The sequence below is a fragment of the Macaca fascicularis genome, chromosome 6 (genome assembly GCF_037993035.2).
Source record: "Macaca fascicularis isolate 582-1 chromosome 6, T2T-MFA8v1.1".
Classification (NCBI taxonomy): Eukaryota; Metazoa; Chordata; class Mammalia; order Primates; family Cercopithecidae; genus Macaca; species Macaca fascicularis.
Window position 1 is genome coordinate 130,057,534 of NC_088380.1, and position 16,330 is coordinate 130,073,863.

Consider the following 16,330-nt stretch of genomic DNA (forward strand, 5'->3'; position numbering starts at 1 on the left):
GGATGTATTATCTTGTCCAAAGTCACACACCAATGGTGGAGCTGATAAATAAACTTAGGTCTTCTGTCTCTAACTTCTTTGTAATGTATCAGAGGGAACACATGTAATGTTTCTTCTGCTATGTAATGTTTCAGAAGGGAAAATGCACTAAGTTTGGCATACAGGCTAAATTGGGGATATGGTTTGGATCTGTGTCCCCGCCCAAATCTCATGTAGAATTGCAATCCCCAGTGCTGGATGTGGGGCCTAGCGGGAGGTGACTGGATCATGAGGGCAGTTTCTCAACACAATTCCCCCTTGGTGCTGTCATCACGATAGTGAGTTTTCATGAGATCTGATTGTTTAGAAGTGTGTGGCACCTCCCCTCTCTCTCTCTTGCTCCTGCTCTGGCCACGTAAGACATGCCTGCTCCCACTGTGCCTTCCGCCATAATTGAAAGTTTCCTGGGGACTCCCCAGAAGTGGAGAAGAAGCTGCAATGACTCCTGTACAGCCTGTGGAACTGTGAGCCAATTAAACCCCTTTTCATTGTAAATTACCCAGTCTCAGGTATTTATTTATAGGAATGTAAGAATGGAGTAATGCAATTAGTTTGGATTGGGAAATTGAAGTTCAAGAAGAGTGTAGAGCATGAGCTGCCACTCCAACAATGGGTAATATGGCTCTAACCAACCAGGGAACCAAACAACAGAACCAGGTGTGTAAGTAGCAAACTGCCCAGGAGGAGAAACCGTAATATCAAAGGAAAGACTAGGAATTGTGCCAAAGACAATGCTACCAATTAAGAAAAGAGAGAGAGAGAGTGAGCCAATTTTGTATATCAGTTCAGCTCCAAGGAGTGGCATTCTTCTCAGGTGCTAGTTCAGATCTCTATGGGCCAGTGCCCAATCAGGAAAATAGAAACACTTTAGGTATTTCAAACACAGGTGATTTAATGAAGGGATTTTTTAAAAAACAAAAACATTGTAAGATCTGAAAGATAAGATAGGGAAAGTGATGTTTAGAAGTTAGTAATTGTGGGAAGCTACTTCTACTCCTTACCTTGAAGATATTTATAAAGCTAAGTAACTCTGTCCAAGGGTCACCTTAGCAATACATTTCCTTCTAGAAAATTGGGTACTTTGGGGAGGAACAGTAAGAAAAGTAAGTAAAAAAGTCAGGGGGAGATTATTCTAGGGACTTTATTCCAGTGTAGGTCCTTCAGATCCCTGATGTAGATGATTTGAACCAAAGGGTAAGCTGGAATTAGCTCAGGTTCTGGAAGCAAAATTAAAGTGTAGTTAACTTCAGAACATTTAGATCTGACTGTCTTCCAAAGGCAAAGGTACTTTTTGCTTCCTGTTCTTTATTTCCAGTAACTTTACCAATTTCCAGTAACTTTACCATAATCCAATCTGAGGGCATGTGAGGCTCTTCAGGATGGGCTTCACAGTGATCTAGGAATCTACCGTTTGTAAAAGGACATGGTATTAAAGGTGAAAAAAGTCTATGTATTTCCCCAGAGAGTGACAAAACCTCAGTCTGAAAAGCATGTGGTCCAGGAGATTTTTGGAGTTTAAAGTAGTTGACTTTGCCCACATGAAGTAATATAGAATCAATGTCGCTAAAAGTGTGTGTTTGTGTGTGTGTGTGTGTGTGTTGTGGGTGAAGCTGGTGGATGGATAACGTTTAAAACAAATATACACACAGCACAGCTACCTATTTTCTAATATACACATATACATACATATATAAGGATATTTTATACATATTATATATTATCTAAATGCATATTATATATACACACACATTTAAAATGTAGCTAGCTAAAAACTTACAGTGACATCCTTTATGACTGCCACATCCCATCTTGAACCCTGGTTCAGGCTAGCCCAATAGCATGGCAGCAGCCTCATGCCACATTAGAGAATTCAGAAAACATATAATCTACTCGCAGACAGTGGGAAGACATATGGGAAACCCATATTACTGAGACCACAATGAGGAGATCATAAAGGAGGAAAATATGTTTGAGACAAGAAAAAGAGGGCAAGAATTAGAACTCTGGTGGGAGTGAAATGTCTATGTCATGCTAGGTCATTTCGAAATACATTTTGTTTTTGGGGAGCATGGATTTAGTGATCTACAAAAAATTCATTTTAGTCACGTACCTTGGGGTTGAGACCTGGCAAGGATTCAAGCTGATTCTCACAGCTTTACCTCAGACTTTCCTGGCTGTTAGAAGCCCCACTGCTCTTATTTACATAAAAAAGCTCTGTATAAAATGAGGGAAGGCTTATAGAAGGGAAAAGTCAAGAAATAACTAAGAAGTTTTGGAACTTTAATATATTTCCAAGTTTTCGACTTCCTAACATCTCTTCCCATAAGTTCCCTGACATAGTGGGTATGACGATCTGCTTAAAGGAGAAATGACACTTACCATGGCACTCACCAAAAGGGAATAGAATAAGGAAGCTGGCAGTTTCTTCCTCTTTCCACAACAAAATCACACCCCTTTATTGGAAGGTGGTCTAGTTGGTAGCATCAAATCACCAGAAAAAAAAAGGCCCTGGCTTCACCCTCAGCATGGAGCAGAATGACAGGAGAACTCCGTTGACATTTGATAACCTTCACTTAGTTTATTGGCTTTGAGAAAAAATAGTGGTGTACCACATACACACCTACACTCACACATGTTAATTAAAATATATTCTGAGTCTAAAACCTCTCAGCAATTCCATTATCCCATTATCCCATTCTGGTCCTAGTCAGCATGTTGTGCAAGGAACAGCTTCCAAACTGGCGACCCTTATAGTCGAATCTCTTCATAGCAGCCAGAGTCTTCTTCAGATGTAAATCAGATTCTTTCAAGCTTCTACTTGAATCCTCTAGTGGCTTTCCTTTACGTTTCTCATTTGTAAAATGGACTTACAAAAGTGCCAACTTACTGGAACTCTGAATATCAAACGAGATAGAGCAGACAAAGTACTTCCACAGTGCCTGGTACATATCGTAGACATTCAATAAATGTTCAGTGGTAGCATTGCTATTATTATATTTTTTTCAACGTGTAATGAGTTGATAGTTATCTTACACTTGTAATTCTTTTTCAATTACTAGTGACCATTCAGGGTTGCTCAGAAGATTCATTAACTAGGGTTAAATACACAAGTTCCTGCTATTACAGGAACATTATATATTTTGGAGCAAAATACATATAGGGAGTGTCCATGTAAAAAGCGGCTTCATGTGCCAATACTTGCCGGTCCTTGCTTCTTTTGAGTTTAAGCTTATATTTGCTTGTTTTCTCTGACTCAAACAATTTAATAGTATATTTCTCCTGATTAGAAGTCATATTGACCTCCTTGCACCTCAGTTCTGGCCTCTCTAGAAACCGAATGTGTTTCTCCTTGAGGTGCCCTTCAATAACCCTTGGTGTGAAATTCAGGAGTGTCACATTTAGGCAAGACTAACCCAAAGATACTCTCCAAATTTGGGGGAAAAAACCCCAATAATTTTCATGCAACATGCCTAAGTAGACAAAGATAAACTGACCTTCCCCATCATATTTTCTATACTGTGCTTTAAAGAAATCAAGACAGTTTATAAAAATACATATAGCACAATACAAAAATGAAAGAGAGTAGTATACAAGACAAGATTATACCACCAGAGTTGCTTAACTAAAATGCATGTTTTAAGATACATGGAATACCTTGAGATAGACTACAAAGTTGGCTCTGGGTTTGCTAGCAATCAGCACCATAAGGAAATAGAAATGTTAAATGATTTATGGCACCCGTAAGATTAAAACAAACCAGCTGTATAAAAGAAACATAATTCTTCCTGGTATTGTAACTTAAAATAAACTTGTTCTTTGGGTTCTCATGTCGAAGATACGGTATGATGGAGTAAATATCACCCTTAAAAATATTCCTACAGTAATTACTATAACGAGTCTCATAGGACAGTTTCTTACATTGCCCCACAATGTAATCAGTTAGTTATCCATAAGAGGGCCGGGCACGGTGGATCACGTCTGTAATTCCAGCACATTGGGAGGCTGAGGCGGGTGGATCACCTCAGGTCAGGACTTCAACAAAAGCTGACCAACATGGCGAAACCCCACCTCTACTAAAAATACAAAAATTAGCCAGTCATGATGGCACATGCCTATAATCCCAGCTACTAGGGAGGCTGAGGCAGGAGAATCGCTTGAGCCCAGAAGGCAGAGGTTGCAGTGAGCCAAAATTGTGCCATTGCACTCCAGCCTAGGCAACAAGTAAAAACTCTGTCTCAAAAAAAAAAAAAAAAAAAAAAGAAGTTATCCATAACAGAAATCCACGTTTTGGTAAGCAAGTTCTATGCAAGGTGTTTGTTGGGGCAGTGGAGGAGATACAAAATCATGTGGGCCAGATGTATCTAAATCAAAGCATAAATTTGAGATATCTATAGTAATAGAAAGGCTGCATATTTTTTAGAAAATTCCCCCAAAATATTTTTTTCAAATGTTTTCAGTATTATCTGACAAGGCAGTTTAAAGTTAGACTCTTAAACACCCCTCTTGTTAATTAATGGCAGACCCATTAATTAGACTCACAACCTTTTTATCAAAGCTAAGCCTAACCAGGACATGTTAGAACAGACACTGTCTAATTTCAAACAACGCAACTTCCTACTGAATCCTCAAGGATAAAGTAGTTGAGAAGAGAACCTGGAGTTGTAAGCAGCTAAAGGTTGGGGAATGTTTACTAAAAATAATTATTAACAATCATTTGTGTAGATATGTGGCTGAAAGGATCACTTATGTAAGTAAGCCAGTTGTACACAAGTAAATATTGGTTTTTTAGCTTAAAGAATCTGTCATTCTTTGGGACCTGACATTTTGCAATAAGAGTTGATTAAAGAGTATTCTGAGTACAGACCATAGTAATTCTCTGACTGGTGCTGTTTCCTGCGAATGCTACAATCCTTGAAGTTGTGTTTTGAAAAGGTTTTCCTTCAGCCTGTCTCTTTTTATTGCTCTCCCATACACATATTTGCAGTTGCTCTAATTCAATTTGGTATAAATCATTACTTTAGGATCTCTCTATCCTTTCTTTCCTCTTCCTTCTCTCTTTCCTTTATTCCTCTGCCTAAACACGTTCAATCTGGAGACACTGTATTATAATAAGCAATCCCTAAGTCTGACAGTGTGTCCCAGGATCTCCTAACTCACCCCTTCTACCACATCATGAAAAGCAGGGTAAATACATGGACTTTGGAGTCAGACATACCTGTATAGAAATTGTAGCTCTGTCTTTTACTAGCTGAATGACCTGAACACTTTGCTTAAACTCTGAGTCTTACTTTTCTCATTTACAAAGAAAGAGAAATGATATCTATCTATGGCAATTAAGAAATGTTTTCTAGAAAATGCCTGAAAGTCTTCAGTTAGGCACTCACTAGTTGTTAGTTTTATTTCATCCAATTTGCCATTATATAAGGCTTGTGGGCAATACTGATAAAATTATTCTAAGAGCCAGATGTGGCATTTGTAGGTATTAAATCTTATCTCAGCAACTGTGGTTAGACTCAACCCCTTTTTAAAACCTAAAGCCCTTCTATTTGACTTGGTGCTTGTGGTAGGCAAAATATGTCCCTTCCCCCAAAGACGTCCACATCCTAATCCCCAGAAACTATGAATATATTATCTCACATGGCAAAAGGGACTTTGCATTAAGATTAAATTAAGGATTTTGAGACAGGGAGATTATCCTGGATTATCCTGGTGGGCTCAATGTAATAATAGGATTCCTTCAAAGTCAAGAAGGGAAGTAACAGTGAGAGTCAGAGATGTGATGATGGAAGCAGAATTTGAAGTGGTATGATACTGGCTCTGAAGGTGCAAGTGGAATGTAGGAAGCCTCTAGAAGCTGGAAAACAGAAGCAAATGAATTAAATCCCAGAGCCTCCAGAAGGAACACAGCCCTGCTAATGCCTGGATTTTGGTTCAGTGAGAACCATTTTGGACTTCTGACCTCTAGACCTGTAAGATAATAAATTTTTATTGTTTTAAGCCATTAAATTTATGGTAATTTGTTATAGCAGCAATAGGAAAGGAATATAGTACCATATTCTACTTTTCTCTTCCAAAGGCTCTGCTATATGAAGTCTGAAGTGTAAGGGCTAATGATACTCATCGCAACTAAGTTTGGCTTGCTTCTGGGCCTTTTCAGTCAACTGAATTAGGAAATACCTGTATGAAATACTGTGAGTTCATGATGATACTTCTAATTCAAATTTACAACTATAGGCAGTTTAGTTATTCTCTCTTTTAATGTATGTCAATGTCAAGAATAACAGAATTACAATATATTATAGTAACTCATTTTGCTTTATCCCACATTGCACATATCATAATATCAGAAAAAACAGTATGAGCACCAACAATATGACTACCAAAAAAAAAAGTTTTTATAATTTTTTTGTCTTTATGATAAATCCCACTAGGGATATATAAGATACAATATTTGAAAGTCATTTGGAATTATGATCTTTTAAAAATTATTTTATATGTGCAGGATAAAATCAGTATTCTTTCCATTTACTGACCAGTCATAATCTTAATATCTGCTACATATTCTTTCTATTGCTTTGAACAATATTTTACTCTATTGAGTTTAATAATAATTAACATTTATTATCACTTAATCATTTACAATTGGGTTTTTTTATATGTGGAAATGAATTCTAAAGTCAGCTTCTTTTTTGCAACCTTAACCATGACTCTCTAGAGTAGCCTATTCAATGCCACTGACAGATTTCCGGTGAGATATTAATGTCTGATTTAAAGGCATGTAGGGGAAAGCTGAGGACTGCTGTTTTGGTTTGTAGCTCAAACACTTCACAACTGGATTCTCTTTAATATTTGAAAACTAGAACAGAGTTGATTAGGCAGCTTTTAAAATCAAGTGTTACCCCAGCACTGAGTACCCAAATTGCTATAGTTACTTTATAACACATAATTCTTTTCATTATAGACAGACCAAGTTGATTTATCTTGGTTGACATGAATCAACAATATCAGAAGAGCATAGACAGTATTGTAAAGGAAACGAGATAGAGGGCTATACTAGATTTTATTATTACGAATATAAATTGACAACTATACACTAATAGATACTAAAGTAACAGTTCTAGAAAGCAAGCATTGGCATTTGGTTGAAATTTGTTGTCAGTTAGATCAGGTCACCGAAGCTGGCAGAACACAAAGCATTAAGTCACAGTCCAAAGGGTTAGGTCTGCAGTTGGCAGAGTTTCAGCAAGAAGCTGAGGTAGGGCTGCCTGGTGACAGAAGGCAGCTGCACTGAAATACAAAGCTTTGGTAGGGTGTGGCTAGCTTTGTCAATTAGGAGAACACAAGTCTGAAGCTAGGGAGCCTCACAACAGTGAGACAGTCAGAGATTATGTTAGGGTGAAACCAGAGAAGTGAAATAGGGTCAAATTATAGATTTGAATTTAAATGTTCATGTGGACGCAGAGCCAGATTATGAATAGAAAGAATACTTTGTAGGAGAGAGGGAGAGAAAGAGAAAGAGGTGAGGAAAACCAAAAGCTAAGAATGAAAACCGGGTGATCAGGATAATTCAATTGCAAACAAAAGAAATATACTCTGGGTAATGCAATCAAACAGAATTTAGTGAAAGGCAATTAGGGGAGTCACAGAATGGACAGAAGCTGGAAGACTTGGTCTAGGCAGAATCCAAAATGCTCCAGAGGCTGGCAAGTAAGATCATAGCCACTATTGAAACTGTGTGGTCAGGGTGCCACTCTTGGGATGGAGTCCCTCCGATTCCAACCGTTTTTAGTCTTCATTTTCCCTACCTCATAATTCAAATCTAGGTGCACTCCAGCCTGGGTGACAGAATGAGACCCTGTCTCAATAATAATAATAATATTAATAATTCAAATCTAGGGAGAGAGAATCCAATTGATATTGTTTCAGCAACATGTCCCCCATTACTCCTCCCTTACTCAACACCTATAGGAAGGCACAGCCCCTGGTCACTGAATAGAGTGAGATAGAAAAAGATTCATCAAAGGGAAATCTGAGTGCTATTAGGAAAGGGTAAATAGATGCTGGACAGCCAATATAACATAAATGTCCATAAGTACTTGGTAAATAAAATTTTGAAAGGGCCTGAAGCAAATTCAAATAATAATGTTTTGCTTCAGAACCACAATCTGGTTTCAAGTCTTAGACTCCTAAAGCTAGGAAACAGCTTGGGATCTGATATTTTCAACTTCTGATTACTGCTCATGTTGGATTGGAAAATGCAGGTTCCTAGGGGTCATGTGGTGTCTAACAACAACTATTTATTTATTGTTTACTATATGTCAGACACTGTGACAAGTACATTGCAGACATATCATTCATTTAATCTTCCTGATATCAATATGGTGTATATATATTATTGCCTCATTTTACAGATGAGCTGAGGTGCAGACTATTTAAAAAGCTTGCATAAGGAAGGAATATAGAAGAAGGCCAAAAAGTGGCATAATCCTAAGTATAGCAGAAGTAGAATGAGAACTAAACAGAAGTAAGAATTTAAACTAAAGTATCCTCTCACATCAATTTTAATTTTTATTGACCCTGTGATCTTATTCAGACAGATATGGCACTGATACCACAATAGGCATAGGTAGGAGGATGAAGACATGTCAGGAATTTAGCAGTACTAGTTGGTGAAGAAAGGGATGACGTTAACGCCAAGCATAACCAAGCACGACCGAGACTAAAGAAACAATCAGAGAGGCTGATGCCCACAAGGTAGGCCCTTGTTCACTGTCCACAGAGTACATGAAATTCAGACATGGCATAGACAAGCTGTGGCACCAGTGCAGTCCTATTCAGCAGAAGGATATAGTAATGTAGTAAGCTTAGTCAGTGGGTGATGTTTGAAGAAGTTCAGTAGCTTGAGGGTAATGTATCGTAACAGTATCCTGCCCAATGAACTAGGATCTAGTCAGAACTGGGACTAGTGAAAAATTTTCCAAACCAAGCTTAAACTTTCAGATTAGATGGGAGCTTAGGAATTGATATAGTTTCAATTATGAAAGAAAAGCAAAGGAGAAGTCCAGTGCTATAGACTGGGAAAATATCACGGATATAGGGGAGTGGCACAGCTTGAAGTCTACCTGTAATCCAGCACTCTTACTTGGCATTTTACATCTTCAGAGGGCTGCATGGTTCTTATGCGTGGGAGCTGTTGAGACATTTAGTCTTGCTCAGATTTCGTTCATGATCTGGGAAGGACTCTTGAGGTAGAAATATGAAGATATAACCACGGGGAGCAAAAGAAGACAAGAAGAGGGAAAATGGAACAGGGACTAATTATTATGACCATCTCCAAACTTTAGATTCATATATTACTCAGAATTCAAGCTGTTCTTGAAACCATTACAAGAAAATCACAGCTTTAGCTAACTCTTTTCCATTTATCACGAAACAACATTCTTTGGATAGCCAAACTTACTTAAAAACTGCCAGAATTCAGGTCTGCTAATGGATAAAAACAAAAATTAAATTGCCTAGCTAGAGATTTAGTCACTCTTTTTGGCAAGACACTTTTACATTTTTATGCTGTTTTAGCTTTTCCCTATGGAGCGTTTTCTGTATGGAAGTTCTCTCTTAAGAATGTATTCTCTTCTCCACGAGATTTTAACATGGTCTAAAAGTTGTCTTCTCTTATTAATATCCTGTCTAGCCTTTACCTTTAATTTATAGATGATATACTCTCTGCATGGAAAATACTCCTTTGAGGAGTGCTATGAACTGAATTTTGTCTCTCCAAAGTTCATATGTTGAATCCCTAACCCCGAATGTGATGGAATTTGGAGATGGGGCCTTTGGCAGGTAATTAGGTTTAGATGAGGTCATGAAGGCGGGGCCTTCTATAGGATTAACATGAGGAAGGGAGAGAGATCACCCTCTTTCTCCATGCCCACACATCGAGGAAAGGCCATGTGAGGACGCAGGGAGAAGGTGCCAATCCGAAAGTCAGGAAGAAAGATTTCGCCAGACTTTGACCATGCTGATATCCTGACCTCAGACTTTCAGCTTCCAGAACTGTGAGAAAATGAATTTGTATTGCTTAAGTTACTCAGTCTGCAATACTTTGTTATGGCAACCCGAGCTAAGACAAGGAATCCTGAAAATGTGATTTTATTAAACATTTCTGAAGATCAATATTATAACATGCAATAAAGTCTCTCAGAAAAGTTTTGTGATTCTTGTACATTTATTTTGCCACCTACCAAATACTTCAAACCATCCTTCTAAGGATGGTATAAAACAGTGTCTTGACTCTTTCGAGCTGTACTCACGTAACAGTCTGAAATAAAGGTTGCTAAGCAATAGCTTCCCCAAAACCTGCTATAGCTGCTTTCTCCCAGAATCCTTCTTGTTCCTCCCCTTGACTGTAGGCTTGATGGGGGAAGAAATTATTCTCCTCGTCGCAGTAAAATATGTTGCTCTGCTCCCAGCCCCTGGCTATTGTTATAGTTCTCCATTTTGCATCCTTCCCTGTTCTACTTCATTGTTTACTTCTTAATTACATCTTTCTTCCAAGTACTTTTCCTTTAAAATAATGTTAAAAAATAAAGAATTAAGTATAATTTGGTGATGCCTCAGGCCTTATTCTGGCAACCAGTTAATCACCATGCCAGGTTTACCATTACAGTTAAGCAAAATATTGGAAAGAAGAAAATGAATGTTTCATCAGTTTTTATTTTGAAAAGTCTTAGTAAATATCTTAATCTCATAATTTCCTGCTTAAAACCATAATCAAACTGTTTCGTTTCCATCTTTCTTCCACTTTAAATTTTACTGCTTACAAAGGAGAAAAAATGGCCAGCTTTACATTCCACAAACTACATACCATTCTCTCTCACCAAGCATCTGTAGGACATGTAGACAAAGCTTTTGTCAAAAGAGAATTTGATAAACGCAAGTTTCCAATGTACTATAAAATTGTGACAACAGCATCACATGAATTTATGCTATAATCATAATGAAAAATATTAATAGAATATAAATACCTGAAGAGTGGTAATGCCAGGAAATGTGAGGTGACACAATAAATAAACTGTATTTGATTTGTAATATAGCAGAGTGAAAAGTATAATCTGGCTGCTTAGGCTGGAACATCATGCTATAAGATAAAGAGTTTTGCTTGCAATGCCTGTGGTTTGGCTTTTCCTTCATTAATATAAGCTGTTTTCACATTGCCAATTTTTCATATATATATAATTTTTTTTTTTTTTTTTAGACTGAGTCTCACTCTGTCGCCCAGGCTAGAGTGCAGTGGCGCTATCTCCACTTATTGCAACCTCCGCCTCCCAGGTTCAAGTGGTTCTCCTGCCTCAAGTCTCCTGAGAGTAGCTGGGATTAGAGGTGCACGCTACCACACCTGGTTAATTTTTGTATTTTTAGTAGAGATGGGGTTTTGCCACATTGGCCAGGCTGGTCTCTAACTCCTGACTTCAGGTGATCCACCCACCTCGGCCTCCCAAAGCAATTTGTTTTATAAGTTAATAGAATGACCTGAAAATTTTGTTGCCTCCTATCTGGGTTACTTGTCTTTTTTTTTTTTTGAGAAAAGGTCCTACTATGTGGCCCAGGCTGGCCTTAGACTCCTGGGATCAAGGGATCCTACTGCCTCAAGTCTCCCAAGTTGCTGGGACTATAGGCATTCACCACTACACCAGGCTTTGCCAATTTTAATCTATAGGAGTTTATGGGCCAAATTTTAACCAAATTCTTCACTGCAGTGTTAAAAATGTAAACACTTATTCCCATCCATTTCTAATATAATTTAATAAATACCAGTCAAGTGAAACAGCAGGAGGGGAGAAGGAACAAAGAAATCTGTAACTGGCTGTGATCAATTCGTTTTAAATACCACTGTACTTACTTAGACCAGCTCATTTTTAATTTAAAAATGTGATTTGATCATATATTTATATACTTGACTTTCTCAACCATTTATGAAAACTTAGAAGGGTGGGTGTTCTTTATCAAAACTGAGTTTTTTGAGGTAGAGAGAATAAAATGGTTTGTTGGGAGTTGAGGACAATATTTAGTTTCCTGTGTTGCAGACACTTCTGCTGAGTGAGATGTCAACTTTGTTTCTTGTCTAGCAGGGGGTCCTGGGAGAGATCAGAAATTCTGGGATATGTCATCTGCTTAGGCAAGTCATTCACAATTCTGAGCATGCATACATCTTAGCTGCTTTTGAGTCTCCTACAGAACGACGGTGTGGTAAGTATGGAGCAGAGCTCTTAACACTACCCTTCTAAGACTGGTGATGCTAGTCACTTCTTAACTTCCAGTTTGGAGAACAAAGTGAGAAGGGAGGTTTTTTTTTCTGTTTGTTTTGTTTTGTTTTGTTTTTTTTAAAGGCACTGTTGGCCGGGCGCGGTGGCTCACGCCTGTAATTCCAGCACTTTGGGAGGCCAAGGCGGGCGGATCACGAGGTCAGGAGAACGAAACCATCGTGGCTAACACGGTGAAATCCCGTCTCTACTAAAAATGCAAAACATTAGCCAGGCCTGGCGGCGGGCGCCTGTAGTCCCACCTACTTGGGAGGCTGAGGCAGGAGAATGGCATGAACCCGGGAGGCGGAGCTTGCAGTGAGTCGAGATCGCGCCCTGCACTCCTGGGCGACTAAGCGAGAGACTCCGTCTCAAAAAAAAAAAAAAAAAAAAAGGCACTGTTGTATTACAAACCAAAATCAAAAACAGATTTCCATACTAACTACTCCTCCAAAGGTAACGCATTAGCTATACCATTAATCTGGCAAAGTAGGGAGGAAAATGAAGGAGTGCATTTGTTTCATTAGAGGCATTTCGTTTTGAGAGGTGGACAGGAGAGCTATATACAAGACTCAAGTTTCTTGATACAGTAAGTACATCAAGAATATAAACGTGTTTGAGAAAATGAACATTTTAAAAACATGGCACCAGGCTATGATTCTTCTTCCTGCACACCTTCATGCCTTTTTGAAAGGACTTGAGACATATGAATCACAATTTTAAAAAATTATAGTTTCAATGCCTTCGTGGTGGATCAATTTCCGTAGAAGTCTACCAAAATGACTTATCTTCATCCCTGGGAACCAACTGCAAGAGGGAAAATGAAAGGAATATCATATTCTTTCTATGTAGGCAGAGTGGACTTGAGTGCGGGTCAGAAACACTGATTTCAGTTTGTGCACTACAACTTGATGACTTGGGTGACGTTTGGCTTCTCAGAACTTTGGGAGATGAATTTGAAAAACAGATAATACCACACTATATAATTCAGAGGATTACCTCAGCTTACAAACAGCAAATGAGATGCAAATGTGAGACATAATTCATATTTCTAAGCAGTTGGAGCCCTGATATAGCACTGGGGTTATAGAGAAGTTGGGGAAAATGTCAACCCAGTGATGTCATACTCCTAGGCCAGGCCCTAAGATTTTTTGGAACCTGGCGGGCTGAGCACAATAGGGAAAGCCTCAGCACCCTGACTTGGCACAATGGCACCCTTAAGGCTCTTTGCTCACTCAATTCTTAGTAGCTCTCCTAAAGCACAGGGGTGTTTTCTTCCAGTTCTCTGCGTAGACTTTGCTATGCCTCTCCGCCCACTGCCTCATCCAGAGAAACACTCGTATCCACCACCGTTCCCCACTTTCCCTCACGCACGGCTCTAGAAAGACGAGGAGAAGGCGCGGCGTAGGCTTTATATACTTTGCCAGCCAATGACCGCGCCGTCTCCTTTCCGGTCGGCGATCCGACCAATCCAAGAAGGCTGGTGCAATCTTCGGCTCTACTCGGCTCTTTTCGCTGATGCGGGCAGCTTGGGGGCCGCGGCAGCTAGAGAGACGCTTTCCTTTTTAATTTTTTTTCCATGTGTTCACTTCCGGGTCCGGCGTCGATCCGGATGCCCGAGGCAGAAGGATGTTTGACCTCCGGATAAGCGAGGCGCCGCTGTGCATTCATTCCCAGCTGCATCGGTGGCGACAGCAGAGGCTCGGGCGGCGACTCTCCGGCCAGCGGCGGCGGTAGGAGACACCAGCGGCAGTGCAAGGACCGAATCCGAGCAGCGCTGCGTTACCTCGCTCGCTCCTTCCCCCCTACCTCGCTCGCTCCCTGCGTGCTCGCTTTCCTCCTCCGGCCGCCGGCGGGTGTGATGTGCCGCCGTCGCTGCCCCCGCCGGCGCTGACTGACTGACTGGGGGCGCCGCCCGCGCCCGGGACCGACCCCGCTGCTCGCGGCCGCGCCTCTGAGGTAAAGCCCCCTGCGCGTTGGTGCTCGGCCGCCAGTCCCGGCCCGGTGGCTGCCTCGGCGCGGCCGCGGCGCCCTCCCTCCCGGATGGGGCTGGGGTCTCGGGCGGGGTGGGGTGGGGTGCGGCGGGGGCGGCGCCGCCGGCGCGGGTGTCGGGGGAGGGGTGGGCGAAGACCGGGGCGGGCGGCCAGGAGGCGTGGGCCGGAGGGGGCCGCGGTCGAAGGCTGAGGGCGCGGAGGGCTAGGGGACAGCGGGGGCCGCGGGTGGCGGGCCGGGCTGGGTGCAAAAGTTGCCGGAGTGGCGCGGCGCGACTGGGACGGCGAGGGAGGTGGGCCAGCTGGCCCGGCGGGGGCTTCCTTAGAAGAGATTGGGAGGTGGGGAGTGTCGCCCACGGTGCTCCTTGACTGTGTCCCGACAATTCCCTTTGGAGTAGGGGCTTTGGGCAGGAAGGAGGCATGTATCGGCTGGGAGGAGGCGACAGGGGCCAGCGTTCAGTTCAGGGATAAACTTCCCGTTGGAGTGTTTAAGGGGTTGGGTGGGGGGACACAGGGATTTACCTGTTTCTTAGAGCTTTGACTCAGCTCAAAACTTATCTAAGACATTAGTCAAAGGTTAACATAATTACTCGGATGGGTACTCTCATGGTGCCGGTTTGTTTGTTTATCCCACAAGCAGGGGAAGTGACTCTGAGAGGCGTCGGGTCTCTTGGTCCATAGCCTCCACATTTCTTTTCAGCAGGACGAGGAGGGAGATGTGTGTCTATTCGTGGGGTGGGGGTAGTTAGGCCTGTGTCATGGTCATTCCCCTTCTCCCACCTCATGTTTCAGGGAGGAAAAGTTCAGATGGGGGAGAGAGAGAGTGTGCCTGTGTGTGTGGGAGACAGCTACTGTTGATACACTGTGTGAATTACTTTTAACTCTTTTGTGGTAATCACCCAGGCTGCTCAGTGGCCCCTTTTAAATCTTCTGCTAAAATATCTACTTTAAATTAGAGGATTATATAAGTACTTATTTTTAATGAATTAAGAAAGTAAGTCATTATTTTAACTTTTGTAATTCTTCCGATTCAAATGACATTTGCCCACAGATATAAGAGATAGCAAACTATATCTAAGATGGGATATAAAATTAAAACTGTATACATTTTAAAGATGTTTCTTTTTAAAGATGTTTCTTCGAGGAGTATTGGCTTTCCCCATACATTTAGAAGAAAAACATTACAGGAATTGTGAGAATAATGTGGAATTAGAAAGATGTGAAACTAGAAATCATTTTTCGTCAAAAAAATCAGATCTGGTGTGTGACATTCTTAATAGCTTTCTTTTTTTTTTTTTGGAGATGTACTTAGTGTATTTTGTAATTATTTACAAACTTTGCTCCAGTTGTATCTTAAGATAAAATTATCTTATTTTGTATAGTTAACCTTTATAGTTGCACAGAAGATAAAAGATAAAAATTACATTTATGGGCATTGGAAGAAAGATGTTATCAAATACATTGTATGGCTTTGAGATACATTCTTAGCAGAATGTACAGACACTTCTGCTTTATGTGAACTTGCATTTCTGAATATGTATTAAGTAGAAGTAATTATTAGAATGGGGGACAGAAAGGTTAATTTTAATGTTATAAATGACATTTTTTGGGGGATCTTGAGAAACGATTATCTTTACTGATGATTTATTGTAGTCATCCACCCCTTCTGCCATTCATCAGCTTAAACATTAGTGCATTATGTAATTATTGACATTTTCATCATTAGATTTTGCAAGCATTTACAATATATTGACAAAATCTTCTGTACGTGAAAGGCATTTATTACTTCCTTGAAAATAAAGGACTGGGATTAGTGGAATCAAGGAATTAATTCAACCAGGACCACCTTTACTGTGTGGCAAGGATGGAACAGTGGGTAGAATATGAAGATGAATGAGACTCAGTACTGCCTTCAAGGGAGAAGCAGACAGACACAGAGGTAATTCACAGATTCCTGTGGGTTTTGTTGGAGGTGTATTGGACGCATGGGGTGTGTGTGAG

General features: G+C 40.5%; 1 protein-coding gene across 41 annotated transcripts in view; it reads left to right on the forward strand.

Moving 5' to 3' along the window:
* Nucleotides 1-13,898: 13,898 nt before the first annotated feature.
* Nucleotides 13,899-16,330, forward strand: part of CSNK1G3 (casein kinase 1 gamma 3) — a 104,164-nt gene continuing 101,732 nt past the window's right edge. For 24 of the 41 annotated variants that reach the window (XM_045394166.3, XM_073994121.1, XM_073994129.1 and 21 more), the window contains exon 1: nucleotides 13,899-14,297. The gene's annotated coding sequence lies outside the window, so the exon portion shown is untranslated. Of the gene's footprint in view, nucleotides 14,298-16,055; nucleotides 16,269-16,330 lie in introns of all 41 variants that reach the window. The other 17 variants (XM_045394164.3, XM_073994118.1, XM_073994126.1 and 14 more) reach the window with 3 other exon arrangements.